The sequence below is a fragment of the Lissotriton vulgaris genome, chromosome 2_1 (genome assembly GCF_964263255.1).
Source record: "Lissotriton vulgaris chromosome 2_1, aLisVul1.2, whole genome shotgun sequence".
In the NCBI taxonomy this organism is placed as follows: Eukaryota; Metazoa; Chordata; class Amphibia; order Caudata; family Salamandridae; genus Lissotriton; species Lissotriton vulgaris.
The window spans coordinates 255,504,606-255,530,318 of NC_141687.1; positions in this window are offsets into that span (position 1 = coordinate 255,504,606).

Here is a 25,713-nt window from a genome sequence, read left to right on the forward strand (position 1 = left end):
CAGAGGCAATCAATTGACACGAGGAGGAGGAAGAGGACAAACAGTGAATATAAACCAAGGAGGAAAACCAGGAGAGGTCGGAAGTCGAAGGTATCCGCTGCGCAACAGAACAGCCTCAACAAAAATATTAAAAACAAAAAAACATGCTAAAATGGATCCCAAAGTAATAGTAAATCTATCGGACTACATTCTGTCTGAACATGAAACATCGGTTCTCAGTAAAGGACTGTCCTTTTGTCCAGATAAGCATCAGGATGATGTGGAAACTCGCATCGACGTATATAAATGTATACGAAAATTGTAGTTAAAATAATTTTTGCTAAAAAAACCAGAAATATAACTGAAACGAGTACACCACAATTGGAAATGTTTACTATAGCTGATGCTACAAGTTTAGAAACAGCTTACCAGCTGGAATATCAAACGGAAGAAACTGACCGGACAAACACACAAATAATCACTGACATGGGAATCCAATTAGCATCACATTCAAAAACGCACTTCAAGAAAAAATCTAAATTTTGCCCCATTATACATCCATAATATGCAAATAGTGGTTCTGTTGGATTGTACTCAATCTCTTTGATTAAACAATTACTTGGCTCACTATTTTCTCATATGTACTTTTTCATGAAAAACATAGAGATACTTTAAAGAAAATGCACACACCAAACGTTTTTTTCTTGTACGCAAAGTTGTAATTATTCAATCACTTTGCAAAATTTTTTTTTTTTTTAGATATTAAAAGATCGGTTGTCCATACACATTGAAAATATAATGACAATAAATAAGTGCAGCAGTGAATAAACGTGATCTGTGACTAATGGTGACTGTTATAGTGATACAGTTTCGTGAAAAATGCAATTAGATTCACTGGTCCAACAATAACTTCAATTTCCTCAAACAGTATTGTAAATCATATTTTTCTGTTGAGATGTAGTTAGCAACCGTTTCGGGTCTTCATCATGACAAAAGGGGGGACAACCTTAAAGAAGGAGACTGAGGTGTCTTATTCATAACCTCCGTGGGATGATTGTTCTCTCTTATATCGAAGCGTGGTATCTTCGTAAAAGAATTTATCACCATCCGGTGACGAATTCGGGTTTGAAGTGCCGCAGCCGCGATCACTTGAGGAGCATGACAGCAGACGTCTGTATCTCTCTCCCGTTCACGACTCAATGGCCATTATACATCCAGGCAACCGGATTGATGCATATCATGATCTGATAGTAGCAGAATTAGAATCAATGACAAATGTGATAACCAAAAGAGAAAACATAAGCAAACTGGAACGAGAAGCATTGAAATCTTTGCAATCAAACCCCTTTATTGAAATCAAATCAGCGGATAAGGGGGGAAATATTGTTATTCAAAATAAAACAGACTATGTCAAGCAAGCTGAGAGGCAGATAACGGATCCTAACAACTACAAACTACTTCTAAAAAATCCTGGTTTTGAAATAATATTAGTGCTACATAAGAAAATCAATGAGTGGTATGGAAAAGGCTTAATTAATAAAGAAGAAAAAGAATTTCTAACAGTACTATATCCTACGACATCTACAATGTACTTCTTGCCGAAGATTCACAAGACTTTGAAAAATCCACCGGCAAGACCTATTATTTCAAGCTGTGGCTCATTGTGTGAAAACTTAGCATCTTATGTTGACTATTTTTTGGCCCCCATTGTCCCCTCACTGAGTTCTTTTATAAAAGATACTGGGGATTTTCTTCGCAACATTATGAACACGCACTGGCAGGAGGAATATTGGCTGGTAACCATAGACGTCGTATCATTGTACACGTCAATCCAACATGACATTGGACTACAGGCAATAACATACTTCTTACAACAGCGTCCAATCGCAGAGATAAGGCATACCAAGATGCTAATTGAAATGATAACATTTGCCTTACTCATAACATCTTTCTCTTTAATAAGAAGCTGTATGCCCAAGTGTGTGGATGTGCGATGGGAGTGTCATTTTCCCCAAGCTATGCGAATCTCACCATGGGATGGTGGGAAAAGACCATAGCTTGGGGAGAACAATATGAAGAGTATACCACAGACGTGGTACTCTGGTTAAGATTCATTGACGATCTCTTTATCCTCTGGAAAGGCCCAAGGCAGAAATTTGTGGATTACATCGAAGCCCTTAACCAGAATACAATAGGTCTGAAATTTACCTAGAATATTCAGAAAAAAGAGATTGATTTCCTGGATACTAAGATCTACATCAAAGAAAACAAATTGGAAACGACAGTCTTTAGAAAAAAGACCTCCACCAACAGTGTTCTTCTTGGCACTAGCTTTCACCCCCTGCCATTGAAACACAGTATTCCTTATGGAGAATTTCTCCGAATGAGACGGAACTGTTCGGAGGAGGTAGAAATGGAATCAAAGTTTGATGAAACAAGAAAACGCTTTGGCGATCGTGGATATAAACACATTGACATCAGACAAGGTGAACTAAGAGCTAGAAACAAAACAAGAACAGAGACCCTGATACCACAACTGAAAGAAGGATCAAATGATGATGAACAACCACGAATGATTCTGACTTATTCAAAGAAAGCTTCAAAATAAGACAGATCCTCACAAAATACTGAAGTGTGCTTAAGAAAGATACTGACATTGGACCCTGGATAGGAGAGAGACCTCAGATATCATTCAGAAAGGCGCCGTCTATAAAAGACATAGTTGTAAATAGCCACTTTCAGTCAAACAAACCGCTAACATTGTTGGAAAGACAACAAATGGGATTTTCAAAATGCCAAACATGCAAGGCATGTAAAATTGGTAAAAACCTAAAATTCCTAATAGATCCAAAAGGTCAAAAATTTGAAATAAGAAATGAAATCACATGTGACTCTCAATTTGTGGTATATCAACTACAGTGCCTCTGTGGTAAAAAATACATCGGATCAACAACATGTGCATTAAAGAAGTGAATTTTAGAACATATTCGCGCAATAACGAACAATGATTACAATTATGCAATTGCTAAGCATTTGAAGACACACCCTGGCAAAACATGGAAGGATGTAACCTTTTCTGGCATTGCTCTGATAAAGGAGGAGGAAAGAGGTGGGGATCGAATCACAAGACTACGACTACGACGTCTTGAATCGAAACTGATAATCAAATTCAAAACTAAAACTCCTTTGGGATTGAATGGGGACGATGAGATGTACGTACATCTCTAAAGTGACAATTTGTTTTCTAAGGATAATTAAAAGAAAAAGACCATCTGTTAAAAAACAAGTTTTGGGTTAAATGTGACAAATTTCTTTAAACCTAAGAATGCATTCTAGCATGGATAAAAGTATAAGTAAATGTGGTAGTAAAGCAGAATTTATAAATCACTTGTGTTTCCAAAGAACTAGGATCTAAAGGACAATGTAATGTTAGGGTAGCTACTTGGAATTTGGCACTTAGCGATTATTCAATCTCAAATATGAGATATTTACCTAACAGTAGTCTTTTGTCTCCTAGATAAAAATGTCAGGCACTTAGCCATTATCCAATTACCAAGATGAGACATATGAAATGTAAAAAAAAATGTATGATTTCATTTTTTTTTAAATTTATATAAAAAAATGTATGATTTCATTTCATAAATGCTATAAAGGTTAGCCCTAACCAGTCCGCAAAACATTGTAAATAATCCTAGTAGTTTGGGAATTGTTTGATAATAATAATTAAAACTGCAATATGCCTACAACACCCACATTGCATCATAACTAGCCAGGTGGGAGGTTATGTATAAATTTGCAAAACAAACAAGGGACTATTGTTTGTATACCGTGATCAGGGACTGGACAGTCCGAAACGCGTAGGTGAGAGAAAAAACTACTGAAAATAAAGCACTCAAACCAGCTTTAAAGTGGTGCGCGGCGTTTTCTTTATTGAGGATATTTGCTTGTAAATACAGCGAGGTTGTCCCATTCCTCGCCGCCAGCGCCAGCTATTGAGCTCCCCCCGCCTGGGACATTTGTTTAGGACGATATATATATATATATATATATATTTATATATAGATATATATATCTATATATATATCTATATATAGATATATATATCTATATATATATATACTAGCAGCCCGTCCCGACGTCGTCCGGGAGCAATTAGGCTTCAGGGCCCCCTCCCGCCCCGCTTTTATAACCTGCACACGTCACTTTTTCCTCGAGGTCCCATCATTTTCTCGTCCCAACTCCACTTCCCATTTAACAACATATGCAGGTATTATTAAGGTTGTGGGGCTCAGTAAATATTGATATCATCTAGTAATACCTCTCATGCTCTTTCAGTGAAGGTTCTATGGGTGTCAGGTCTTGTGTGGCAGTAGAAACCCCCCGCCTGCCCACCCGGGCCGTCCCCCGCCCGGCCCGTCAATCTGCACACGTCACTTTTTCTTCGAGGTCCCATCAATTTCTCATCCCAACTCCACTTCCCATTTAACAACATATGCAAGTATTATTAAGGTGGTGAGGCTCTGTAAATATTGATATCATCTAGTAATACCTCTCATGCTCTTTCAGTCAAGGTTCTATGGGTGTCAGGTCTTGTGTGGCAGTAGAAACCCCCCGCCCGCCCGGCCGGCCCGCCCGTCCCCCACCTGCCCTTACATCAGTCCCCTTACCTCCTCCGGCGCTGCTCCCGCCTGTCCGCTCGCATCACCGCTCCTCCCCTGCGCCATGTCCGCCACTCCTCCTCCACCGGCGGTCCTCTGCTCCTGATGTCACCGCTCCTCCCCGGCGCCATGTCCGCCGCTCCTCGGACGCCGCTCCTCCCCGTGCTCCTAACGTGACCACGCACGTCGCGGCCGGCGCTACTTTTTAGGGACTACTTTTTTTTAATCTAACTTTTTAAATAACGTTTATTTTTTTAATTTATATCGCCTATAACCATCTACACACCCTGAGGATTTCAACGGTGTATCGGGTGTGTAGATTGGCGCTGTGGGTCCCGCGTTTACCTGCCTCAAAGCCTGCAAGTTCTTGCTTTATAATAGTAGTATAGATATATATATATATATATATATTTTCACTGAAATAACCATAGGTTTCAGGGGCGTTATAGTTAGTTGGACATTTTACTCGTACAAAACCATAGAAATTCCCCCCTTATAGTTAGTTCAGCTAACTATAACTCGCGTTACCGCAATTCATTGCTGATGAAATCACATATTACAATACTCTTGACACGGTCAGTGACATCACTGATGACATCATCCAGTGAATGTGTGTTTTTGTGAAAATTAAATATGTTTTATATATGTATATCTCAAGGTCGACGGAAGAATAAATGGGTATACACGTGTATAAATGGATGATTTTTTTTGTTGTAAAATTGATTGTATAACTGACTGATTAAGTGTATCTTAGTGAATACATGGGTTAGTGAGTAATGTTTAAATATGTAAATATCTGTATCAGTCTCTCACTTTGTGTATAAGTTGCTGCATGGGTTGGTGAGTAGCTACATGAGTTTCTTAATGGGTTATTAGTTGTTTTTTTGAGTATCAGTCTTGAGTGTCTGTATGGTTCGGTGGGGGGTATTACTTAGAGCATAGATGCATGAATGAGTGACTCACTGTTTGTATGTGTTAAAGACAGCATGTGTGCAGAACTGTATGGGTAGATGAGTGTGTGTATGGGTGTGTTAATGAGTAAATGACTGTCTCAATAGTGTCTTTATGAGTAACTACATATGTTTTAAACTAGTATATGTGAGTATTGGTGTATATAAGTGAGTATATGTGAGAGTGAGAGATTGGAAGAGTTCCTATATAAACAGGAATGTGTTTCTATAAGTGATTGCTTAAGAGAGTAAGTATGTCTACGTTTCTGTGGAAATAAGTGTGGTGGTGTGTGTATAACTGTATATGCAAGTAAATGGATGTTTGATACTTTGTTTGCATGTGTGACTATGCATGTGAGTAACTATGGATGAGTGGCAGTGTGCAGCAGTATGTATAGGTGTATGAGTACATATGATGAGTGAGTACATGCATGTGTGACTGTATAGGACAGTTGGTGAATGAGTGGATGTGTGTGTAGATCTAGGAATTACTGAATGGGTATGTTGTAACTGGTATTGGTATGTCCATTGTTTTGAAAATGTTAGTTTGTATTTTTGAGTGTGTGTATCAAAGGTTATATTAGGGTGAGAGGAGGTCTGCCACTCTATCACAAGGATGATGTCATCAGTGATGTCATTTGAGATGTCATCAGTGATGACATGAGTGATGTCACTGACAATGTCACGAGTAATGTAATATGTGACGTCATCAGCAGTGCATTTTAGGCGCGCAAGTTATAGTTAGCTGAACTAACTATAACGGGGGAATTTCTATGGTTTTGTACGAGGAAAATTTCCAACTAACTATAACGGCCCTGAAACATATGTTTTTTTCAGTGAATTTCTTAAGGTTTTTTAAATGCTAATTTCTAATTATAACGTCCCTGAAACCTATGTTTTTTTCAGTGAATTTCAAAGGTTTTTTAAATGCTAATTTCTAACTATAACGTGCCTGAAACCTATGTTTTTTTAAGTGAATTTCTAAGGTTTTTTAAATGCTAGTTTCTAACTATGCCTACAGAGATAGGACATGTAAAGAAAGAAGAAAAAATGCACAGAGAGTCAAAAGAAATGCAGAGAGAAGCAACAGAAGTCCACAAAGACGAAGAAAAGCGCAGGAAGAAGCAACACATGTGCAGAAAGAACCAACAGAGGAGCAGAAAGAGGCCTTGTGGCTAGATCATCCTGTGCCCTCAACTTTTTCAGATGGGTACTGGTGGTAACTGTCACTATCACAGTCAAAGGCAGGGCCAAGGCCCCGACTCTGGCAGGCGGGTTGTCCCGTAAATGGTACTCTTACGATTCCCAAGGCTTCCTAGATTTTGAGACCAATACCCGCCCCATCATTGACCCCGATGCATGTGTTGATTCTATGGAGGGTGACATTGCCAATTGGCTGCAAACAGCTAGCGACAGGTTTGCCCCCTCACTAAATTTGTGTGTGCCAGACACGGTAGCTCTCATAGATGGTTTTCTGGAGACCTTAAGGCATTGAAGTTGAAGCTACGCCAACTAGAATGTAACTGGAGGCGTGGTTACTCCGACTCTGATCGACTGCTCTTTGTCATGGCTCGCAAAGAATATAAAAATGCAATCTCTAGCGCTAAGACCTCGCATGTCTCTGAAAGAATCCTCCTATCCCGTAATAAATCCAAAGAAGTCTTCAAAATCATGAAAGACTTCTCCTCGGATGACAGGGTTCTCCCTACCCAGGCTCCTACTCAAGAAACCTGTAACGCGCTCAACACCTTCTTCATCCAGAAAATTGCGGATATTAAGAACACCATCCCCCCTCTACCTCTGCTAAGTTGTCGGATTCTCTCACTTTCAATTCTTTCTCTCTTACCCATCTCACCGCCATAACCCCCAGCATCCTTTCAGAGCTCACTACCTGTATCAAATCGGGGTCCCCCAACGATTGCTGCCCTCCCTCTGTTCTTAGGCACGTCTTTTCCTCCCTCCCAGACAGCATTCTCCTTCTCCTGAACGCCTCCCTTAGTTCTGGTACGGTCCCCAGTGCTTTTAAGGAGGCAATATTAGTTCCACTTCTGAAGAACCCGGGAGCCGACCCCGCCAATCCCTCCAACTACCGCCCCATCTCTCTCCTGCCCTATATGTCTAAACTCCTCGAGGCCCACGTAACTATGTGCCTATCAAAATTCACAGAGAGCTCTGGCTTTCTGGAACCTAATCAAGCAGGTTTCAGGCCGGCACACTCCACTGAGACTGTTATCTTCAAAGTCCTAGATGTCTTAGGGGGAACGCAGACAGGGGGTCCCCGCAGGCACTAGTGCTCCTGGATTTGTCGGCCGCGTTCGACACAGTGGACCATGACATCCTTCTTCACTGTGTCGGACAGGCTGGCATCCAGGGCCCTGCCTTCTAATGGGTTAAGTCCTTCCTCTCGGGCAGAGTGCAAACGGTCCATCTAGGCCCTTTCTTGGCAACACAGGTACCCACGACATGCGGTGTCCCTCAGGGATCTTCCCTTTCCCCCTTATTATTTAATTTATACCTCCGGCCACTGATCCACTCATTAAAAAAGTGGAAAGTTACTGTTCTCAATTATGCGGATGATATGCAGATCATCTTCCCTCTGGACTCCCCCGATGCCGTATCAGATTTCCAAGCAGTGATGCTCCACATACAGCAGTGGATGATTCATAACCAACTCAAATTGAACCCGGGGAAAACGGAACTCATCCTGCCTGGCAACAGTGCGGCATACTGGGTCTCACAGTTCTGGCCAACTGAGCTGGGCTCCTCCCCCAGCCCCTCAGGCTCGGTTAAGAGCCTAGGGGTGATCATTGACTCAGACCTTTCTCTCAAAACACATGTGGGGGCTGTTATTTCGACCAGTATGTTTCAGCTGCGGAAAATTCGTAAGATCTCCCATTTGCTCTTGCACACTGCACTGGTACAAGTTGTAATATCCCTTGTACTTTCCAGCCTCGACTTCTCCAACTCCCTTTACTTTGGTCTACCTCAGTCTTTGCTTCATCGCCTACAGATCGTGCAAAATCAGGCAGCAAGACCCATTTATAAAACCCCGAAATGGCAATCAGCAAGACCTTTACTGCGTAAATTACACTGGTAACCAATAGATCAAAGGGCCGCCTTCAAGATTGGCTGCTTAATAGTCAAGGCCCTTTATTGCAACAGCCCCGATTTCCTGAAATCCCTCATTGCTAAGCACTGCCCAGCCCGCAATCTCCGTTCAGCCCATCTTCATCTTCTGGTCACCCCCACGGTTAAACTAAAAAAATTGGGAGGCCGCAGATTTGGTTATTTGGCACCCAAGCTATGGAACCCCCTCCCCCTGGCGATTAAGACCAGTGGCACCCTAATGAGCTTCAGAAAGATTTTGAAAACATGGCTTTTCTCTAAGTCCAATTAGTCTCTCCGCTGCATCTCTCACAATCATCACTCAGCGCCAGGAAACTAATGGTGTCAGTGCGCTTTATAAGTTTAGCCTAACATAACATAACATAACATAACTGACTCTGACTAACCAGGCCTAGAGCCAGTGAGATGCTAAAAGACACTAAAAGACACTTAGAATACAGTGAAAACACCTACATACACTAGGCAACACTATGCGTTGGGGTACCCCTGTGATTAGCATGACCTCCTCTGTAAGGCAGGGGGATTAAAACTACCTCTAAGTCAGAGGTGCAGAAATATGCTACTTTAACTAGTAGTCACGTTTGCAGAGTGGTGGAGAAAGGGTGCTGGGCGTCCAACCAATGCTCAGGAATTCTGCTGTCGAGGACTTACAGGAGGTACCAGGAGGGATTCTCGGCCCCCAAACTCCCTCAGGACTAAATTGGACTTTATCCCCCATCCCAGAGTCTGCCACGAGGCATGTTTGCAGAGTGGTAGAGAAAGGGGGGCATGGCCTCCGAAGACATCTTAGCAATCCCACTGTGTGTGACTTCCTGGAGGTAACAAGAGGGGTAGTTGGCCCTGAGGACATCCTTGGGGGCAAACCTCCCAAACTATTACCTCCAGTCAGTCTCGCACAGCAGCATTGGTAAGTACTCGTACCAGGCCATGCCCACTTTGCCCACCACTCTACAAACGCACTCCCTAACATGCTCTTGGATGGGGATTGAAGTCCCCTTCACTGCTGGGGGTCCTTTAGGGGCCACCTGGCCTACCTTTTACCTCCAGTAAGCCCCATGCTGTGGGATTAGTGAGAGGTAGACAAAGGCCATGACCACTTTCTCCACCACTCTGCAAACGCGCCCCCCTGGCGCGTTGTATTTGTAGGGTTAAGTACCCTTGAATCCTGAGGGTCCCTGGGGTCCATCTAGCCCACTAAGGTACCTCCAGTAAGCACCACAGAGCTGCGTTGCAGAGAGGTGTAAAAAGGGGCATGGCCTGGACCAACTTTCTGCAACAGGCCTGTGGCACTTACTGGAGGTACCTGGTGAGCTATTTGGCTCCAGGGGCCCTCAGGATTGAAGGGGAATTAGATCCCCAACTTAAAATGCGCCACATCGCGTTTTTGCACACGTGTTACCTCAGGCCCCGCCCCCTCCCTTCACCAATGTGCAAACGCGCCCGTGGCCCGTTTTAAGTTGGGGGATTAAGTCCCCTTGAATCCTGAGGGTCCCTGGGGTCCAACTAGCCCACTAGGTACCTCCAGTAGCGCCACAGAGCTGCGTTGCAGAGAGGTGTAAAAAGGGGCGTGGCCTGGACCACCTCTCTGCAACGCAGGCCTCTGGCGCTTACTGGAGGTACCTGGTGGGCTAGTTGGCCGCCAGGAGCCCTCAAGATTGAAGCGGAATTAATTCCCCAACTTCAAACGCACCATGGGGAGGTGGCGGTCGCCGGGGCGTGGGTGGGGGCTCGAGCACATATTTAATGAAAGCCCCAGGGGGTGGTGGTCCCCGAGGCTGCGGGGGCCGGCCTGGGCCCCCGCTATTTCAATTTTACATGCACCCGGGACTTGGCCAACCGGGGTCTAAATAATAACGAAGCGCGGGAGCCCGCGCTTCGTTTGTTTTTATTTTCAGCCGAAATTCGCGCTGGTGCGCAAATCTCGCCCAAAAAAATAATGCTTTTTTTGGCCCTGAGCAGGCCTAGGGGGTCAGGGTGTTTCTACCCTGTCCCCTTTTCTTGTTTTTCCCATTTGTTTTTCTTTTTTCTTGTGCCTCGATTACCGAGGCACAAGATGGCTGCCAACACTTCCTGATTTGGAGTGTTGAAAGCCAATTACAATAAAGCTCATGGTTGGGAGGGTGCGCGGATTCTCTGTGCCTCTATATATCGAAGCTTTTATTTTTTGATTTTCTCAGCAACTACAGAACGGATTTACACCAATTAAGATAAAGAGTTCTTTCTGAAACAAGGGCTACCTTTATGCCAAATTTGGTGTAATTCCGTTCAGAAGTTTGAGCTGTAACCGTGTTTAAAGTTTCTTATGGAAAATGCATTTGTCGACCTCTTTTTTTAAAATTTCTCAGGAACTACTGAACGGATTTACACCATTTTAGAAAAAGAGTTGTTTCTGAAACAAGGGCTACCTTTTGCCCAATTTGGTGTAATTCCGTTCAGCAGTTCGGGCTGTACCCGTGTCTAAAGTTTCCTATGGGAATTAACATGGAGAAAACACGTTTTGGGACACCCCTTTTTTCTCGGCCCCCGCTTGCCGAATCACTCACGGAAATACAAAACCCAGTCTGCGTGTGTAGGTGCAAACCACGCTAGGAAGAGACTGCCGATTGAGGGCCGACGGAGGTGAGGAGGAACTCCCCGACACCCTGAGTGACGACCACGGAGCCCCGCACACGGCAAAACGGGCCCCAGTGTACAAAAGCGCGACAGCAGCATCGGCACATTAACCCTAGCATTGGCAGGGCCGGAGAAAACAGTGGGGGCCTCACACTACTGAACACGATTGGGGGAAAAAAGTTTTTTACATGCTCCAAAGTCGTTGACACCACTAGCGAAGGCGCAGGAAAACGGCGACGTACTGGCACCTAATGAATCAAGACTGCAGCGAGACCCACATAACACTCCACCTAGCCCGGTCCCACGAGAATAGTGGGTGAGAACCTTCATAACCCTCCTGGCCGCAGCACAACCTTTGGCGCCTGGCAGCACGGCGGGGACTGTATCTCGTGCCTTCCACCCAAGGTGAGCGTGGTAGCTCTCAGCGTTGCGATCAAGGACAAGCAGAAAGGTGAGAAGACAAGAAGGCACCCAGGGCGGGGACTGACCATACTCACACCCGTCCGGGTATGAAGAGGCCATTGAGACACGAGATCCGCGACGACTGTGAACAAAGGAGGGACGAGATAAAGGGACACATATTAATCCTCAAGACACTCTCACCGAGACTACGGACTTATAAGCACCAGGATATAACGGACCCTGCATGGAGTCCATCATGGCAGGTAGAGGCCCCAAACACAATGCCATGCAGGCAAGACTGGACAGATTTGCCTATGAGAAAAACGCGACAGCCAACTCAGAGGGGCTTGCATCTACAGGGAAAAGCCCGGAAGGAGATGGGGCTGGGGGGAAGAAAATCACGCTGGAAGACATCATAAGGGCACTATCTGGTGTACAAACCACAGTGGGCAGCTTTTCAACCGATGTCTCATTGCTCCAACCAGACTTGCACAAAATGACGGACAGGGTGAAAGAAGTAGAGATCGTAACAAAATCACTTGTAACGGACACATCTGAATTACAATCCGCGGTCACTCAACTGCAGAAAGAAAATAAACTACTAGTGGAAAAGCTGGATGACCAGGAAGGGTGCTATAGACGGAATAACATACGTATAAGTGGCATTCCAGAAACAGAAGGCAAGCAAGCAATGGATCTTTATGTTGAAGAACTAGTGAAAACCAGGCTACAACCTAAGGGTCTCTCGAACTTTTTCTCGGTCGAACGAGCACACCGCGTGCCGGGTGGCAGACCAAAACCAGGGGCCCCCCCAAGACCAATACTCGCAAAACTGTTCAATTTCAGAGACAGGGATGCCATTCTTCAAGCAGCAAGAGTCTCTCCGCAGATACGGGTGCAAAACTCTGCGATATCCTTTTTTCCGGACTACACTGCAGCAGTCTATTGACGTAGACGAAGCTTCCAAGAAGTAAAGCAATTCTCAGAGTACTCTGTGATCTTCCCTGCAAAGCTGCGAGTGGTAGCAGATGCCCGGACATGGTTCTTCAAAACGCCAGAAGCGGTACAAGACTGGATTGAAGGATGGCGGACTTTGGAGCACCCAAATCAAGGAGGCGGACATCGCCGCCGGCGGGAGGAAGAGGAAGACCCGGGATCGCAAGGAGCAAGGCACTCGGATTTGGAATTCCCCCCGAGCCAGGAAAAAGAATAGCTGGACAGGTCCGGCAGATACTACTAGAATCATAAGCCGTCAGACTGGTCAGCAAGGATGGACAATATAAGACACTAGCAGAGCTGGGCCGGTTGTGCCGGCGGACTGAGGTGAGCCCCGGAGGATGCGGAGGGCTCAGGTCGCCGCTGGACCTCATACCCCGGACAAGCAAGTACTATGTTTCAGGGAGGGAAGAAGCACTCTGCTGAGTTGGGGTGGCGGGTAGTTCAAAGTCCGCTAAGCAGGGAGGCAGGGAGGGTGGGGAAGGGAAGGGGGGAAGAGTTGTTTTCTTTAGTATTTGGTTTATGACTGTCAGTTTGCGTAACATGTTAGTAGCTGCTAGAGGCATTGCAATCGAAGTAGATCAGGGACCACCAGATAGGTTTATGACTCCAACATACACCACGCGCGGTAGCTACTGTTCAGATACTTTCACAACAAAAGGCCGCATCACACATATACATACTGAAGCAACATTAGTGTCCCCATCGCTATCATGTCACACTTATGGCTCACAACACACCACCGGGCGATGACGCCATAACGATACGAGAGGCTGCAGTCAGACCCTTAAGATTTTGACATGGAACGTAAGAGGCCTGGGCGACAAGATAAAGAGGGGATTAGTCCTACAGGCATTGAAGAGACACAACCCAACATTAGTACTCCTACAAGAAACGCACCTCGCAGGGTCAGCGTGCAGGGCAATGGACAGATGGGGCTACAAAATGGCAGCACACGCAGAGTTCTCCATGGGCTCCAGCGGCACAGGCATTCTTATTAAGAAGACGTCAACATTCATGATCCTGCAAACTAGAATAGATGATGAGGGAAGGTTTGCAGCGGTGCAGGGTCAGTGGGAAGGCGAGCTCCTGAACGTGGTTTCGGTTTAATACCTCCAGCACTCCACGCAGTGGCACTGCCGGCACTCAGTGACTTCTTACTAGGCCTACCAGAAGGGGATCTTATCATAGGAGGGGATTTTAACACCACACTCGATGCGACTCTGGATAGATTCCCCGCCCGAACGCTGACATCGGGACCTTCACGTTTCCGGGGATTTCTAGAAGCCATGGGCCTTGTAGACATATGGAGGCACATGCACCCGGAGACGCAACAGTACACATACCACTCCACGGTCCACAACAGTTTATCTCGTATAGACTATTTCCTCATGCTAAACTCTAGACTCCAGAATATTGAGAATGTAGACATAAGGCCCAGAGGCATATCTGATCACTCCCTAATGTTAATTACGCTCTCCTGTCAAGAAAAGACCCGTAAACGACTATATCCCATACACCTAGGGTACCTCACGGTCCCAGCCATAAAAAAGTCACTCCGTAAAGCCACCAAGCTGTACTTTGAGGAAAACGTGAACTCAGTTAACTCAGCAGTGATATTATGGGAGGCTTATAAAGCAGTCTTTAGAGGGCAGGCTATAGCTGCTATCACTGGGTATAGACGGGAACGACACAAGGAACTGACGGAGCGGGAAGTGGCCCTTCTAGCAGCAGACAGAGCACACTCGTCGGATCCGACCCAAGACACGGCCCACACCCTACGGTTGTGCCAGCAACAATATCGAGACCACCTGAAAATGCGGACGGTTAAGAATATCATGGCAACCAGAGATAAGATATATGACGTAGGGGACAAAGCAGGAAAATGCTGGCGTGGCTTGACAGAAAGGGTGAGGGAGTAAGAGGAATACAGTAGATTCGATCAAAAGAAAGGACGCTAGTGTCACACCCAGAAGACATAGTTAACGTCTTTGTGGAGCACTTCAGAGAGGTGTATACTCGCACGGGTCACCTAGAGGAAACGGACATACGGGAAGCTCTTAGACACATTGACATGAATACCCTCACGCCGGCCGCGGCCGCAGAGTTGGAAGTGGATTTGACGCTTGAGGAACTCCAAGCTGCAATTCATTCACTAAAATCAGGGAAAGCACTAAGCCCAAACGGAATACCCATAGAGTGGTATAAATTAATGGCGGAAACGGTGGGCCCACCTCTTTTGGCTATGTTTGCGGAGAGTCTGGATAGGGCTGAACTGCCATTGGATCAACGGATTGAGACGATAGTGGCGATCCCGAAACCTGGCAAACCACCTGCAGAGTGTACATCATGTCGGACAATTTCACTACTAAATGCAGAGAGTAAAATCCTGGTCAAATTTTTAGCAAATAGGCTAATTGCCCATCTTCCACAGCTGATACACCCGGACCAGTCAGGGTTTTTCCCCCACAGAAACACAGCACTCAACCTTAGAGCCAGCGGTAATATTGTCTCTAGACGCAAAAATGGCGTTCGACATGGTGGAGTGGCAATACCTGTTTGAGGTCTTAACACGTATGGGCTTTGGCCCTAAATTCTGCGTGTGGGTGAAACTCCTGTATCAGAAGCCGCTGGCACGAGTGGCAGCCAATAGCCACATATCAGAAGAGATGGTTCTGGCGCGGGGGACACAGCAGGGGTGCCCCCTGTCGCCGCTGCTATTTGCACTGGTGCTGGAACCCCTGGCGACACTAATCAGACAAACCCCATTGCTAAAAAGGATCACCTGGAGGGAGGGTTGGGAGGACCGTGTCTCGCTCTACGCTGACGATATGCTGGTCTATCTTACAGAACCAGAAAAAGGCATACCGGAACTACTTAATATCTGCAATACACAAGGCATCTTTTCAGGATATACAATAAACTGGGCTAAATCGGTCATGTATGTCCTCAAAGGACCGAAGCCAACTCTGTCGGAGGAGTGTCCTTTACTGACTACAGAAGATTTGTTTAAATACTTAGGGGTACACATCACAGCATCCACAACAGACTTCTTCCTACTGAACTTAACCCCCCACTGGAGAGACTAAAACGTGACGTGGTACACTGGGCATCACTGCCCCTCACGCTTCCCGGAAGAGCAGCACTGTATAAAATGAAAGCCACCCCTAGATTCCTGTACACCCTAGAAAACGCGCCCGATTCGATACCGCTCCGGTATTTTCAACGAGTAGCGGCACAGGTCTCCATACTGCTCTGGGGCAACCGCCCGGCCCGTATAGCACAGGCGAAACTTCACAACAGCTGGTACGACGGAGGTATAGCGCTCCCCAATCTCCAGCTGTACTACTGGGCCGCCCAACTCAAAATTATAAATCAATGGATACATATACCCCATGCGACCCGGCCTACAGGGCAGACAGGGCGCAATTGGGAACGAATAACATGCTTGTGGAGCTCTACAATAGAAGCCTGATCGCAAAACTAGTGGGGCCCACTAAACACACAGTACAGATATGGTATGCAGCAAACACCAGGCTAGGATGGAAAGGGGTGATAACGAAATTAACCCCGCTCTGGGACACCAAAGCACTGGGGCAACTGAGGCGATGCAAGGGGTTTACACAATGGGATAACATAGGTATCTCCGTAGTCGGTGACCTGTGGGACAAAGGAACGGTGATACCCTTTACACAACTACAACAGCAGTACAACCTAGGTCACAATGAAAGATTTAGATACATACAAATACGACATGCTTTGCTGAATGCACTCCCACCAGACACTGAGGTCCCTGAATCTTCCCCACTAGAAGACCGGTTACTGACGGACCACATGCCCCAAAGTGCCACTTCTTTCACATATAGCAAACCCTTAACAACTCTCCAGACCCCACAGGGACACTAAAGGAGAAGTGGACTGCAGAGATAGGAGACATGGATGAGCCAGAGTGGAGGGAGGCCCTAGCATCACCCAAGGAAGTGGGCATCTCGGCTCGTCTAAGGTTGGTGCAACTCAAAATTTTACATAGAGTATATTATACTAGGACAACCCTACACAAAATACAGAGGGCAACGCACCCATTTTGTTTATGAGGATGCAGGGAAGAAGGCGAGGTAGACAGGCCACGCCTACCCCGAGGCCACGCCCACCCACACCTTCTCCACCCATAAAAATGTGCAATCACCGGACGCGCAGCGGACGGGCGCAGCGGGCGCGCCGTCAGCGCGCCGAAGGCGCGCCAAAGGCAAGCCCGTCTGGGCCCGTCCGGGCCCAGCCGGCCCTAGGACCAGACACTATGCCCAAATCACAGCCCCACCTATCCTACTCCCCGGATACCCTCCGTCTTTGGAACACAAAGAAAAACCCTCAGTGCGATTTCATTCTCAAGGATGACACCCCGTTCACAGGATGTCCCCTTTGCGACACCCACAAAGCTACGGAACCTAGCCATATGCTTCGACTGGGCCTTCTGAATTGCAGGTCGCTAGCAAAACACTCGCACGAGATTAACCTCCTCACTCTAACCCTTTCGTTAGACGCCCTATTTTTGACCGAAACCTGGCTGACCTCCAGCAACGGCTCGGACCTGGTCAATGCAACCCCCCCCGGCTATCAAGTCTGCTGCCTTGATAGACCAGTTGGAAGAGGTGGCGGGCTCGCCATTCTCTATAAAAGCAATTTCAGCTGCAGGATCAACGAGGGCACGGTCAAGGACTGTGAAAACTGTAACTTCACCCTCCAGATCTCCCCCACCACCTCACTATCGGGTCTGCTGGTATACCGACCACCAGGCGCGACAGGTGATTTCCCAAGCACGCTGATGGACCACATCCTTTTAAAAACAATAGAAACGCCCAACTTCCTCCTTCTAGGGGACTTGAACCTACACTTTCTAGACCCGGCAGACAACACGGCCGCCAACCTCCAAGCAGACCTCATGTCAGCTGACCTCCTGCTCCTGAACTCGAAACCCACGCACGAGAAAGGGCATCTCCTAGACCCAGTTTTCTCTAACATCAAAAATCTCCAAACCAAAGACCCTACCCCTCTTCCATGGACCGACCACTTTCTGGTCCCCATGCACTGGTCCTATCAGCCCGCCACGGTTCCTAAACAGAAAACCAAGATTCTAACCAGACGTTGGAACAAGCTAAGACCAGAAGAATGGGAAGTGAAGCTGAGGGAATCCGACGGCCCCCTCTCTACTGACCCTAACACCGCCGATAGAGATTTTAACAGCTGGCTCACCAACCCCCTAGACAGCCTCATCCCACTAACATGCTCCCTCAAGCATGTAAAAAGGATTAACCATGCCCCTTGGTACACTCCGGCCCTGAACATCCTCAGGAAGGAGTGCAAAAAGACGGAGCGGACTTGGAGAAAAAATAAATCGGCGACGAACAAAAACGCCTATCAAACAGCCATGAAGGCATACAAACAAGCCCTCCACAGCGCAAAAAGCTCCTTCTTTGAGGAAAGAATAAAGAACTCCTCGTGCTCTGCTAAGGAGACTTTTTCCATCCTTAAAGAGCTTCTCCATGTCCCAGCCCCCCCGCAGATATCCTTGGACCCCAAAGCAGCCGAGGAGAAATGCGCCAACCTGGCTAATTTCTTTGATAATAAAATTAAGAAAATCCTTTCCTCCCTACCTACCACCAATCAGGCCACCCCCGGATCAGCCAAGGATTGTACCCTCACGTCAAGAAATCCCACGGACTCATCCGAACCCCCTCGTTTAGCCTTATTCGGACCATTCACGGAAGAAGAAGTGGCAACCACCCTAGCAGCCACGAAAAGTGGCGCTCCCAGCGACTCAGTGCCCGTACGGTTCACAAAAAACATCGCTCGGACCATTGCAGCTAGACTCACGGCCCTCATTAACACCTCGTTTACCCAAGGAGAAGTCCCTCAAAGCTGGAAGGAGGCCGTGGTCAAAGGTCTATTGAAGAAGCCGTCACTAGACCCCACGGACTTGTCCAACTATAGACCCATCTCGCTCCTCCCCTGGATAGGGAAGGTTGCAGAGAAGCTTGCAAATAAACAGCTGTCCCACTTCTTGGAGGCAAACCTTCTCCTAAAAAACTCCCAAACTGGCTTCAGACCAGGTCAGGGGACAGACACCGCCCTCCTGGCGGCCGTAGAAAAAGCGAGGGAAATCATTGACACAGGAGGATCAGTGGCAGTGGTCCTCCTGGACCTCAGCGCGGCATTCGACACTGTCAACCATCAGGTCCTAGCCCAGCGCCTAGACAACACAGGCATACAAGACAGTGCGCTGAGATGGCTTACATCTTTCCTCTCCCAACGCTCCTTCCAAGTCTGGGAAGGAGAAAGCCGCTCCCCTCAATCCCCCTCCGGTGTGGAGTGCCTCAGGGCTCCTCACTGAGCCCCACGCTTTTCAACGTGTTTATGGCCCCACTGGAGGAGCTGGTCGCCCCATTCGGAGTCACGATCGTCAGCTACGCTGACGACACCCAGCTGGTGGTGACCCTCTCACACCCCAAGCTAAAGCCCTCCAACCTGCGTGACTGTCTCTCCACCGTCCACCAATGGATGAGCGACTCTGACCTAAAGCTCAACGGGTCAAAAACAGAGATCCTGCTCCTCGGCCACAAAACCTCGAGTCTCCCACCTGACATCTGGCCCGCCTGTATGGGTGACCCCCCCTCCCCCAAAACAGAGGTGAAGAGTCTAGGAGTGTGGCTGGAGACAGATCTCACCTTTAGGACTCAGGCTAGGAACACAGCCGGCATCTGCTATGGGCTTCTTAGATCATGCAGAAAGGTACTTCCCCTACTACCATTCCAGTCTCGTCTCCTGCTAATTCAAGGTCTAGTGCTAGCAAGGCTAGACTACAGCAACGCTATTTACCTCGGAGCGCCGGAAGCCACCTACCAGATTTTACAAAAAACCCAAAATGCCGCAGCTCGCCTGCTCACAAACACCCCATCAAGAACATCGGCCAAACCGGCGTTGAGAAAACTTCACTGGCTCCCCGTGAGGGAAAGAGTCGCATTCAAGGCCCTCTGCCTGGCCCACAAGACCCTGCACAACGCTGGTCCCCCCATTCTGAGCACGTGGATCACCCCATACAGACCACCGAGAGCGCTCCGGTCTGAACAGGGAAACCTTATCGTTGTCCCTAGGGTGAAGAAAACCCGCTTTGGCGGTCGCAGATTCTCGGTAAACACGGCCAGAAAATGGAACGCTCTCCCCCCGAACCTCAGAGCGGAACCAAACCTCCTAAGATTTAGGAAGTCCCTCAAAACCCTCCTCTTCCCTTGATCTACTTGAAGTTTCCCTTGCCCCCCCCCTTAGGAGTACGAGGTTTCAGCGCTGGGATACTCGAGGGTGACTACGCGCTCTATAAAAACCTAAAATAAATAATAAATAAGGGACCTTCTTTCACACGATGTGGGATTGCCCAATTGGAGACAAATAATGCGCACAGACCACAGAAACATCACTTTTACCAGAGCCAAGAAAATGCTTACTAAGATCCTAACGACCTCACGCGATATGGACTGATATGGGTCACACTGGGGCTAATAATCGCCAAAAGGGACATTGCACAAAAATGGGGGGCAGCAGAGGCGCCAACGCTCTCTGCATGGTGCAGAAACATGGACCACACCATGAAAACTGAACGCACGGTATACGCCTCCAGAAAATGCCTGCGGAAATGGAATAAAATATGGGCAGCTTGGAACACTTTTAGAGGGGACATTTGTGATCCGCTGCCAGAATCTGATGGTGATAGCTCAGATGAAGACATAGATGGGGACTAATGGAGAGATAGCGTAGGGAAGGGACGGATAACAGCAATGGGACACTTGGGACGCTGAAGCCTTGGGACACTGCAAGGGGAATGAGAGTCAATACCTAATGGAATGTGATTTCTGATTGTAAAATTGGTTATTCGATTGATGTTGTAATAATGCCAATCTTATTGAATGTGTAATAAAAACAGTTTAAAAAAAATAAATAAATACGGGTAGCGCCCGCATCATAATGGGGTGTGCAAGACCGCTGCTAGCATTGTGGGCGGTCCCATTCCCCACTGGTATGGCATACTAATGTGCCCTTTTGTGTCTGTGGGCGCCAAAGAAATCCATAGAGCCAGTCAGTCTTCCATTGCAGCCTCTCCTACATTGTAGTCTTTGCGCCAGCTTCACAAGGAGCTTAGGAATCGGATTCAGGAGTAAGCCAAGGCTGACAAGTCATGACTTTTGTAAGCAAAATCTTTGTGAATCAGACCCAGTCTTTTTCTGGGTCTTCTGTTTCTCAGAGCTGCAATTGACTATTAAGGGAGATAAAAGTGCATTCCTTCTTTTAAAAGGACTACATTTCAGCTGCTTATTGGCCAATGAGGGTCACTAGGGACCATGTATCTTACTCCTCCTTCTTTGTTCTCTCTCCCAATGTAGTTTATGCCTCACCACATCCAGAGTTCACCAGCTGCCACTGCTAAACCCACTAAATGTATGTGAAATTTCAAGTGGATTTTTCAGATGATACCAAGTGTTTACCCCACTCCTCCCCCCATTTTAATTTTGCCTCTCCCTTGATGGATATCCACAAATTTAAAAGCATCAAGAGTAAGCAAAACATGCTAATCATATTTCACATTTCATGCAAATTCAACAAACAGAGCTAAAGCTGCAGGCAAATCAAAAATACATCTTTCTGTCAAGAAAATCTTATCTCTTCATGCTCAGAATGGATCACTTTTAAACTCTAATTACTCAAACTATTCCGTGGATTTATACCAAACCAAGCCAAGCCACTTCCTTGAGGTAAGTTCTCCTAATGTGCCACGTTTGTTGCAATGCGTTCAGCTGTTAGCTCTGTATCAAGGAGCAAAATAATCTTATGGGAGGTAAAATTGCAAATGTAACATTTGGGACTCCTTACGCTGTTTTTCTGGCGCCACTTGAAGGTTCTGCCCAAAACCTGCTATGAGGAATCAGACTTCGATGTACTGTTTTGTAAATGTTTGTGCAGATTGGTCCAGGTACACCGAAGTTATTAAGGAAATAAAACAAACATTTGCAATGCAATAGGTCTCGCATTAGGAAATTTTGAGCTATTGGTCTTGTAAATGACAATTTTTTATTTATGTGTTGTTTTTGAAAATAGCTAAATTAATAGCTTTGTCATTTACAATGCCAAAAGTTATAACTTTCGCAAATGTGACACCTGTAGCATTTGTAATGCAACATGTTTTGTATTTACGTGACTTAGATGTATTGATATTACAAATAACAATGGCTTTTAATTTTTTTAAATAATTAATACTTAAATAAAAGTGATTATAATTTATAATGGCAATAGCTTAAACTTTTGTAAATAACTTTTGTGAAGATTATGTTCAGTGTATTTTATTGTGACGAAAATACAAGAACAGAAGTGAAATATTAACATCTTTTTGTGACATTTGTAATAAAGCTTGAAACATTGAGAGAACATATTTGAACCAGTGATGCTGTGGTGGTGCTGAGTGATGCTGTGGTTGCGCTGAGTGATGCTGTGGTTGCGCTGAGTGATGCTGTGGTTGCGCTGAGTGATGCTGTGGTTGCGCTGAGTGGTGCTGTCTGGTGCTGTGGTGATGTTGAGTGGTGCTGTTGTGGTGCTGAGTGGTGCTGTGGTGGTGCTGTGGTGGTGCAGAGTGGTGCTGTGGTGGTGCTGAGTGATGCTGTGGTGGTGCTGAGTGGTGCTGTGGTGGTGCTGAGTGGTGCTGTGGTGGTGCTGAGTGGTGCTGTGGTGGTGCTGTTGTGGTGCTGAGTGATGCTGTGGTGGTGCTGAGTGATGCTGTGGTGGTGCTGAGAGGTGCTGTGGTGGTGCTGTGGTGGTACTGAGTGGTGCTGTGGTGGTGCTGAGTGGTGCTGTGGTGGTGCTGAGTGATGCTGTGGTGGTGCTGACTGGTGCTCTGGTGGTGCTGAGTGATGCTGTGGTGGTGCTGAGTGATAATGTGGTGGTGCTGAATGATGCTGTGGTGGTGCAGAGTGGTGCTGTGGTGGTGCTGAATGATAATGTGGTGGTGCAGAGTGATACTCTGGTGGTGCTGTGGTGGTGCTGAGTGGTGCTGCTGAGTGATGTGGTGGTGCTGAGTGGTGCTGTGGTGGTGGTGCTGAATGGTGCTGTAGTGGTGCTGGGTGATAATGTGGTGGTGCTGAGTGATAATGTGGTGGTGCTGAGTGGTGCTGTGGTGGTGCGGAGTGATAATGTGGTGGTGCTGAGTGATAATGTGGTGGTGCTGTGGTGGTGCCGAGTGATAATGTGGTGGTTCTGAGAGATAATGTGGTGGTGCTGAATAATAATGTGGTGGTGCTGAGTGGTGCTGGGGTGGTGCTGAGTGGTGCTGGGGTGGTGCTGAGTGATGATGTGGTGATGCAGAGGGCAGAAAGGCACAAAAAACGAGTCTAACAGAGGGCAGAAGGGCAGAAAAACAAGGGAAAACGAGTCTAGCAGAAGGGCACAAAAAACGAGTCTAACAGAGGGCACAAAGGCACAAATACCGAGCGTAACAGAGGGCACAAAGGCACAAATAAAATGAGTCTAACAGAGGGCAAAAGGGCAGAAAAAAAGTGGAATAAATCGAGTCTAACAGAGGGCAGAAAGGCACAACAAGTTTTCTAACATTACTCAGAAGAAAACACTACGGAGCTACAACGGAAATTTTGTGATGTGTTTTTTTAAGCCGAAGTTAGCACTTGCTTGGTGGATTATGCAAATAAGAGGTCTGAAGGCTCTCAACAAAATATAAACGGACAAACTAGAACAGAATGACTGCCCGATGGAAGTGGCTGTCAGTGTGCAAACAATGATAATAATTAGATCTCCTAAAATTGTTAAAGAGAAACAAAGTACCGTGAACAAGGTCTCACGAGTGCATACCACGAATGCTAATAGATCTGCAACTTTTTCAGCATGTTTTCTAGATGCTACTGGTCCCATTGGCAGAAGCTTCATAGCGACAAACTCCTGTAATATATGGAAAAGTAATGGCACGTAACCGAATGGCAGCAGCTGGCAAAAAGGCAACAATAAAGTAACCTAATGAATACAGTAAGGGGTTTGTGAGACTAGCATGCACAAGCTAGAGGGTTAATAAAGTTAGTACTCTGCATCGCCTCCAGATTTTTTGGTTACAGGTACATTTGTGGTAACTCTATTATTGTATGCATTTTCCCTTTTCCCTTACTTTGTTACCACCGGCATTTTATGCGGGCAAAAACAATCTCTGTGACCTCAGTGCTGTGATGCACAATCTTGGTTACGGCAGCCTTCTCGTAGAATGGAAAGGGGAAACCACTCGGTCCCCCCGAACGTATGGATGGGTGCCCCGATCCCCCGGGAAACCATTGTGGGCGGGGGGCGTGTCCCGACTGGTATGCCCGAAGCGGCGTGGCCGGAACGCGCTCCTCTCGCCCAAAAAGAGGTTGTCCTAAACACCCGCCCGGAAGTCCGTGCACTGATGGGCATGCTTGAGGCGGGGCCCCGCCCTCCCGCAGCTGGATAAAAGTGCGGGAATCCAACGAAGCTTCCTCTTGTTCCTGCGCTCTGAAGGCTGCACCACTCGTCGCTCGTGAGCCCTCAAGGGAACAAGCTGCACTTTGTTGAGAACTTGTAGTCAGTGTTTTTCTCTTTCAGGCATCACAGCGAAGCTGGAAATCGGGTCGCTTCCGTGAAGACAGGTCGTGCGGATCGAACACAGACATGCCTGGCAAGAAGTCCGGAAAGAGCTCCGAGATGGAAAGAATGCTGCGCACATTGGTGAACCAAGTGGCGGTCCCTCCCACGAATTTCCCGGGGGCCGGATATCCGCTCCGGCGGAAGAGAGTGTGGGGAAGGGGGGGAGTCCACGCTGTCCTTCTTACGGATACCTCGCACACGAACTCAGATGACCTTAAGATGGCGTTGAGTGAAAGGGGGCCCCCACGACAAGGGAAGTTACAATTGGCGGTGAGGGTAAAGTCCTCTGCGCATGCGCCACTCACACCGTGAGGGCGGGAAGTTGGTGATAGGGATCTGACACCGGTTAAGACCTTGCCGTTGGCCCTTAATGTTAGGTTGTACAAATTCAAATGTAATACATTTATCAGGATGCTAGACTCGGCTAGGAAACCTTTGTATTAGAGATTTGTTAAGGTTAGCCTGAAAAACCTGTCTTCATCAAGATGTAATTAAAGTTGAATTTGTACATGATTCATGAAATGTTTTAATTTAAAGTTTTAAATTTTGTTTCATATTTTAATAAATACGGGCGGGGGGCTCGTGAGGCCCCCCCGCCTTCCAAAAGTTCAAAGCTGTGTCTGTCTCCTCCCATGGGGAATTGGTGTTGGGAGGGGTGGCGGGCATCCCGGCCCATATGGAAAGGGGAGACTACTCGGTCCCCCCGAACGTATGGATGGGTGCCCCGATCCCCCGGGAAACCATTGTGGGCGGGGGGCGTGTCCCGGCTGGTATGCCCGAAGCGGCGTGGCCGGATCACGCTCCTCCCGCCCAAAAAGAGGTTGTCCTAAACACCCGCCCGGAAGTCCGTGCACTGATGGGCGTGCTTGAGGCGGGGCTCCGCCCTCCCGCAGCTGGATAAAAGTGCGGGAATCCAACAAAGCTTCCTCTTGTTCCTGCGCTCTGAAGGCTGCACCACTCGTCGCTCGTGAGCCCTCAAGGGAACATGCTGCACTTTGTTGACCCACCCACCAGCCCCTTGTTGCAGAGTTTGTGAAGTAAAGAAATATCGAATGGTGTTATTTGATGTAATAAAACATCTATGGCAATCATTTCTTGCATCATAAATGTATGTCGAGGGTATGCATGTAATGAAATACTTGCTTGTAGGCCATTTTTTCCTTGGTAGAAACGTAAAGGAATGGATTCAATAAAGATTGTGCTTTGCTTTAGGACCTTTTTTCCCTTTGTAGCGATGTTGAAGTCGGTGAATTAATCAAGCTGTTGCAAGTTTAGTCATAGTTTTCTTTCCT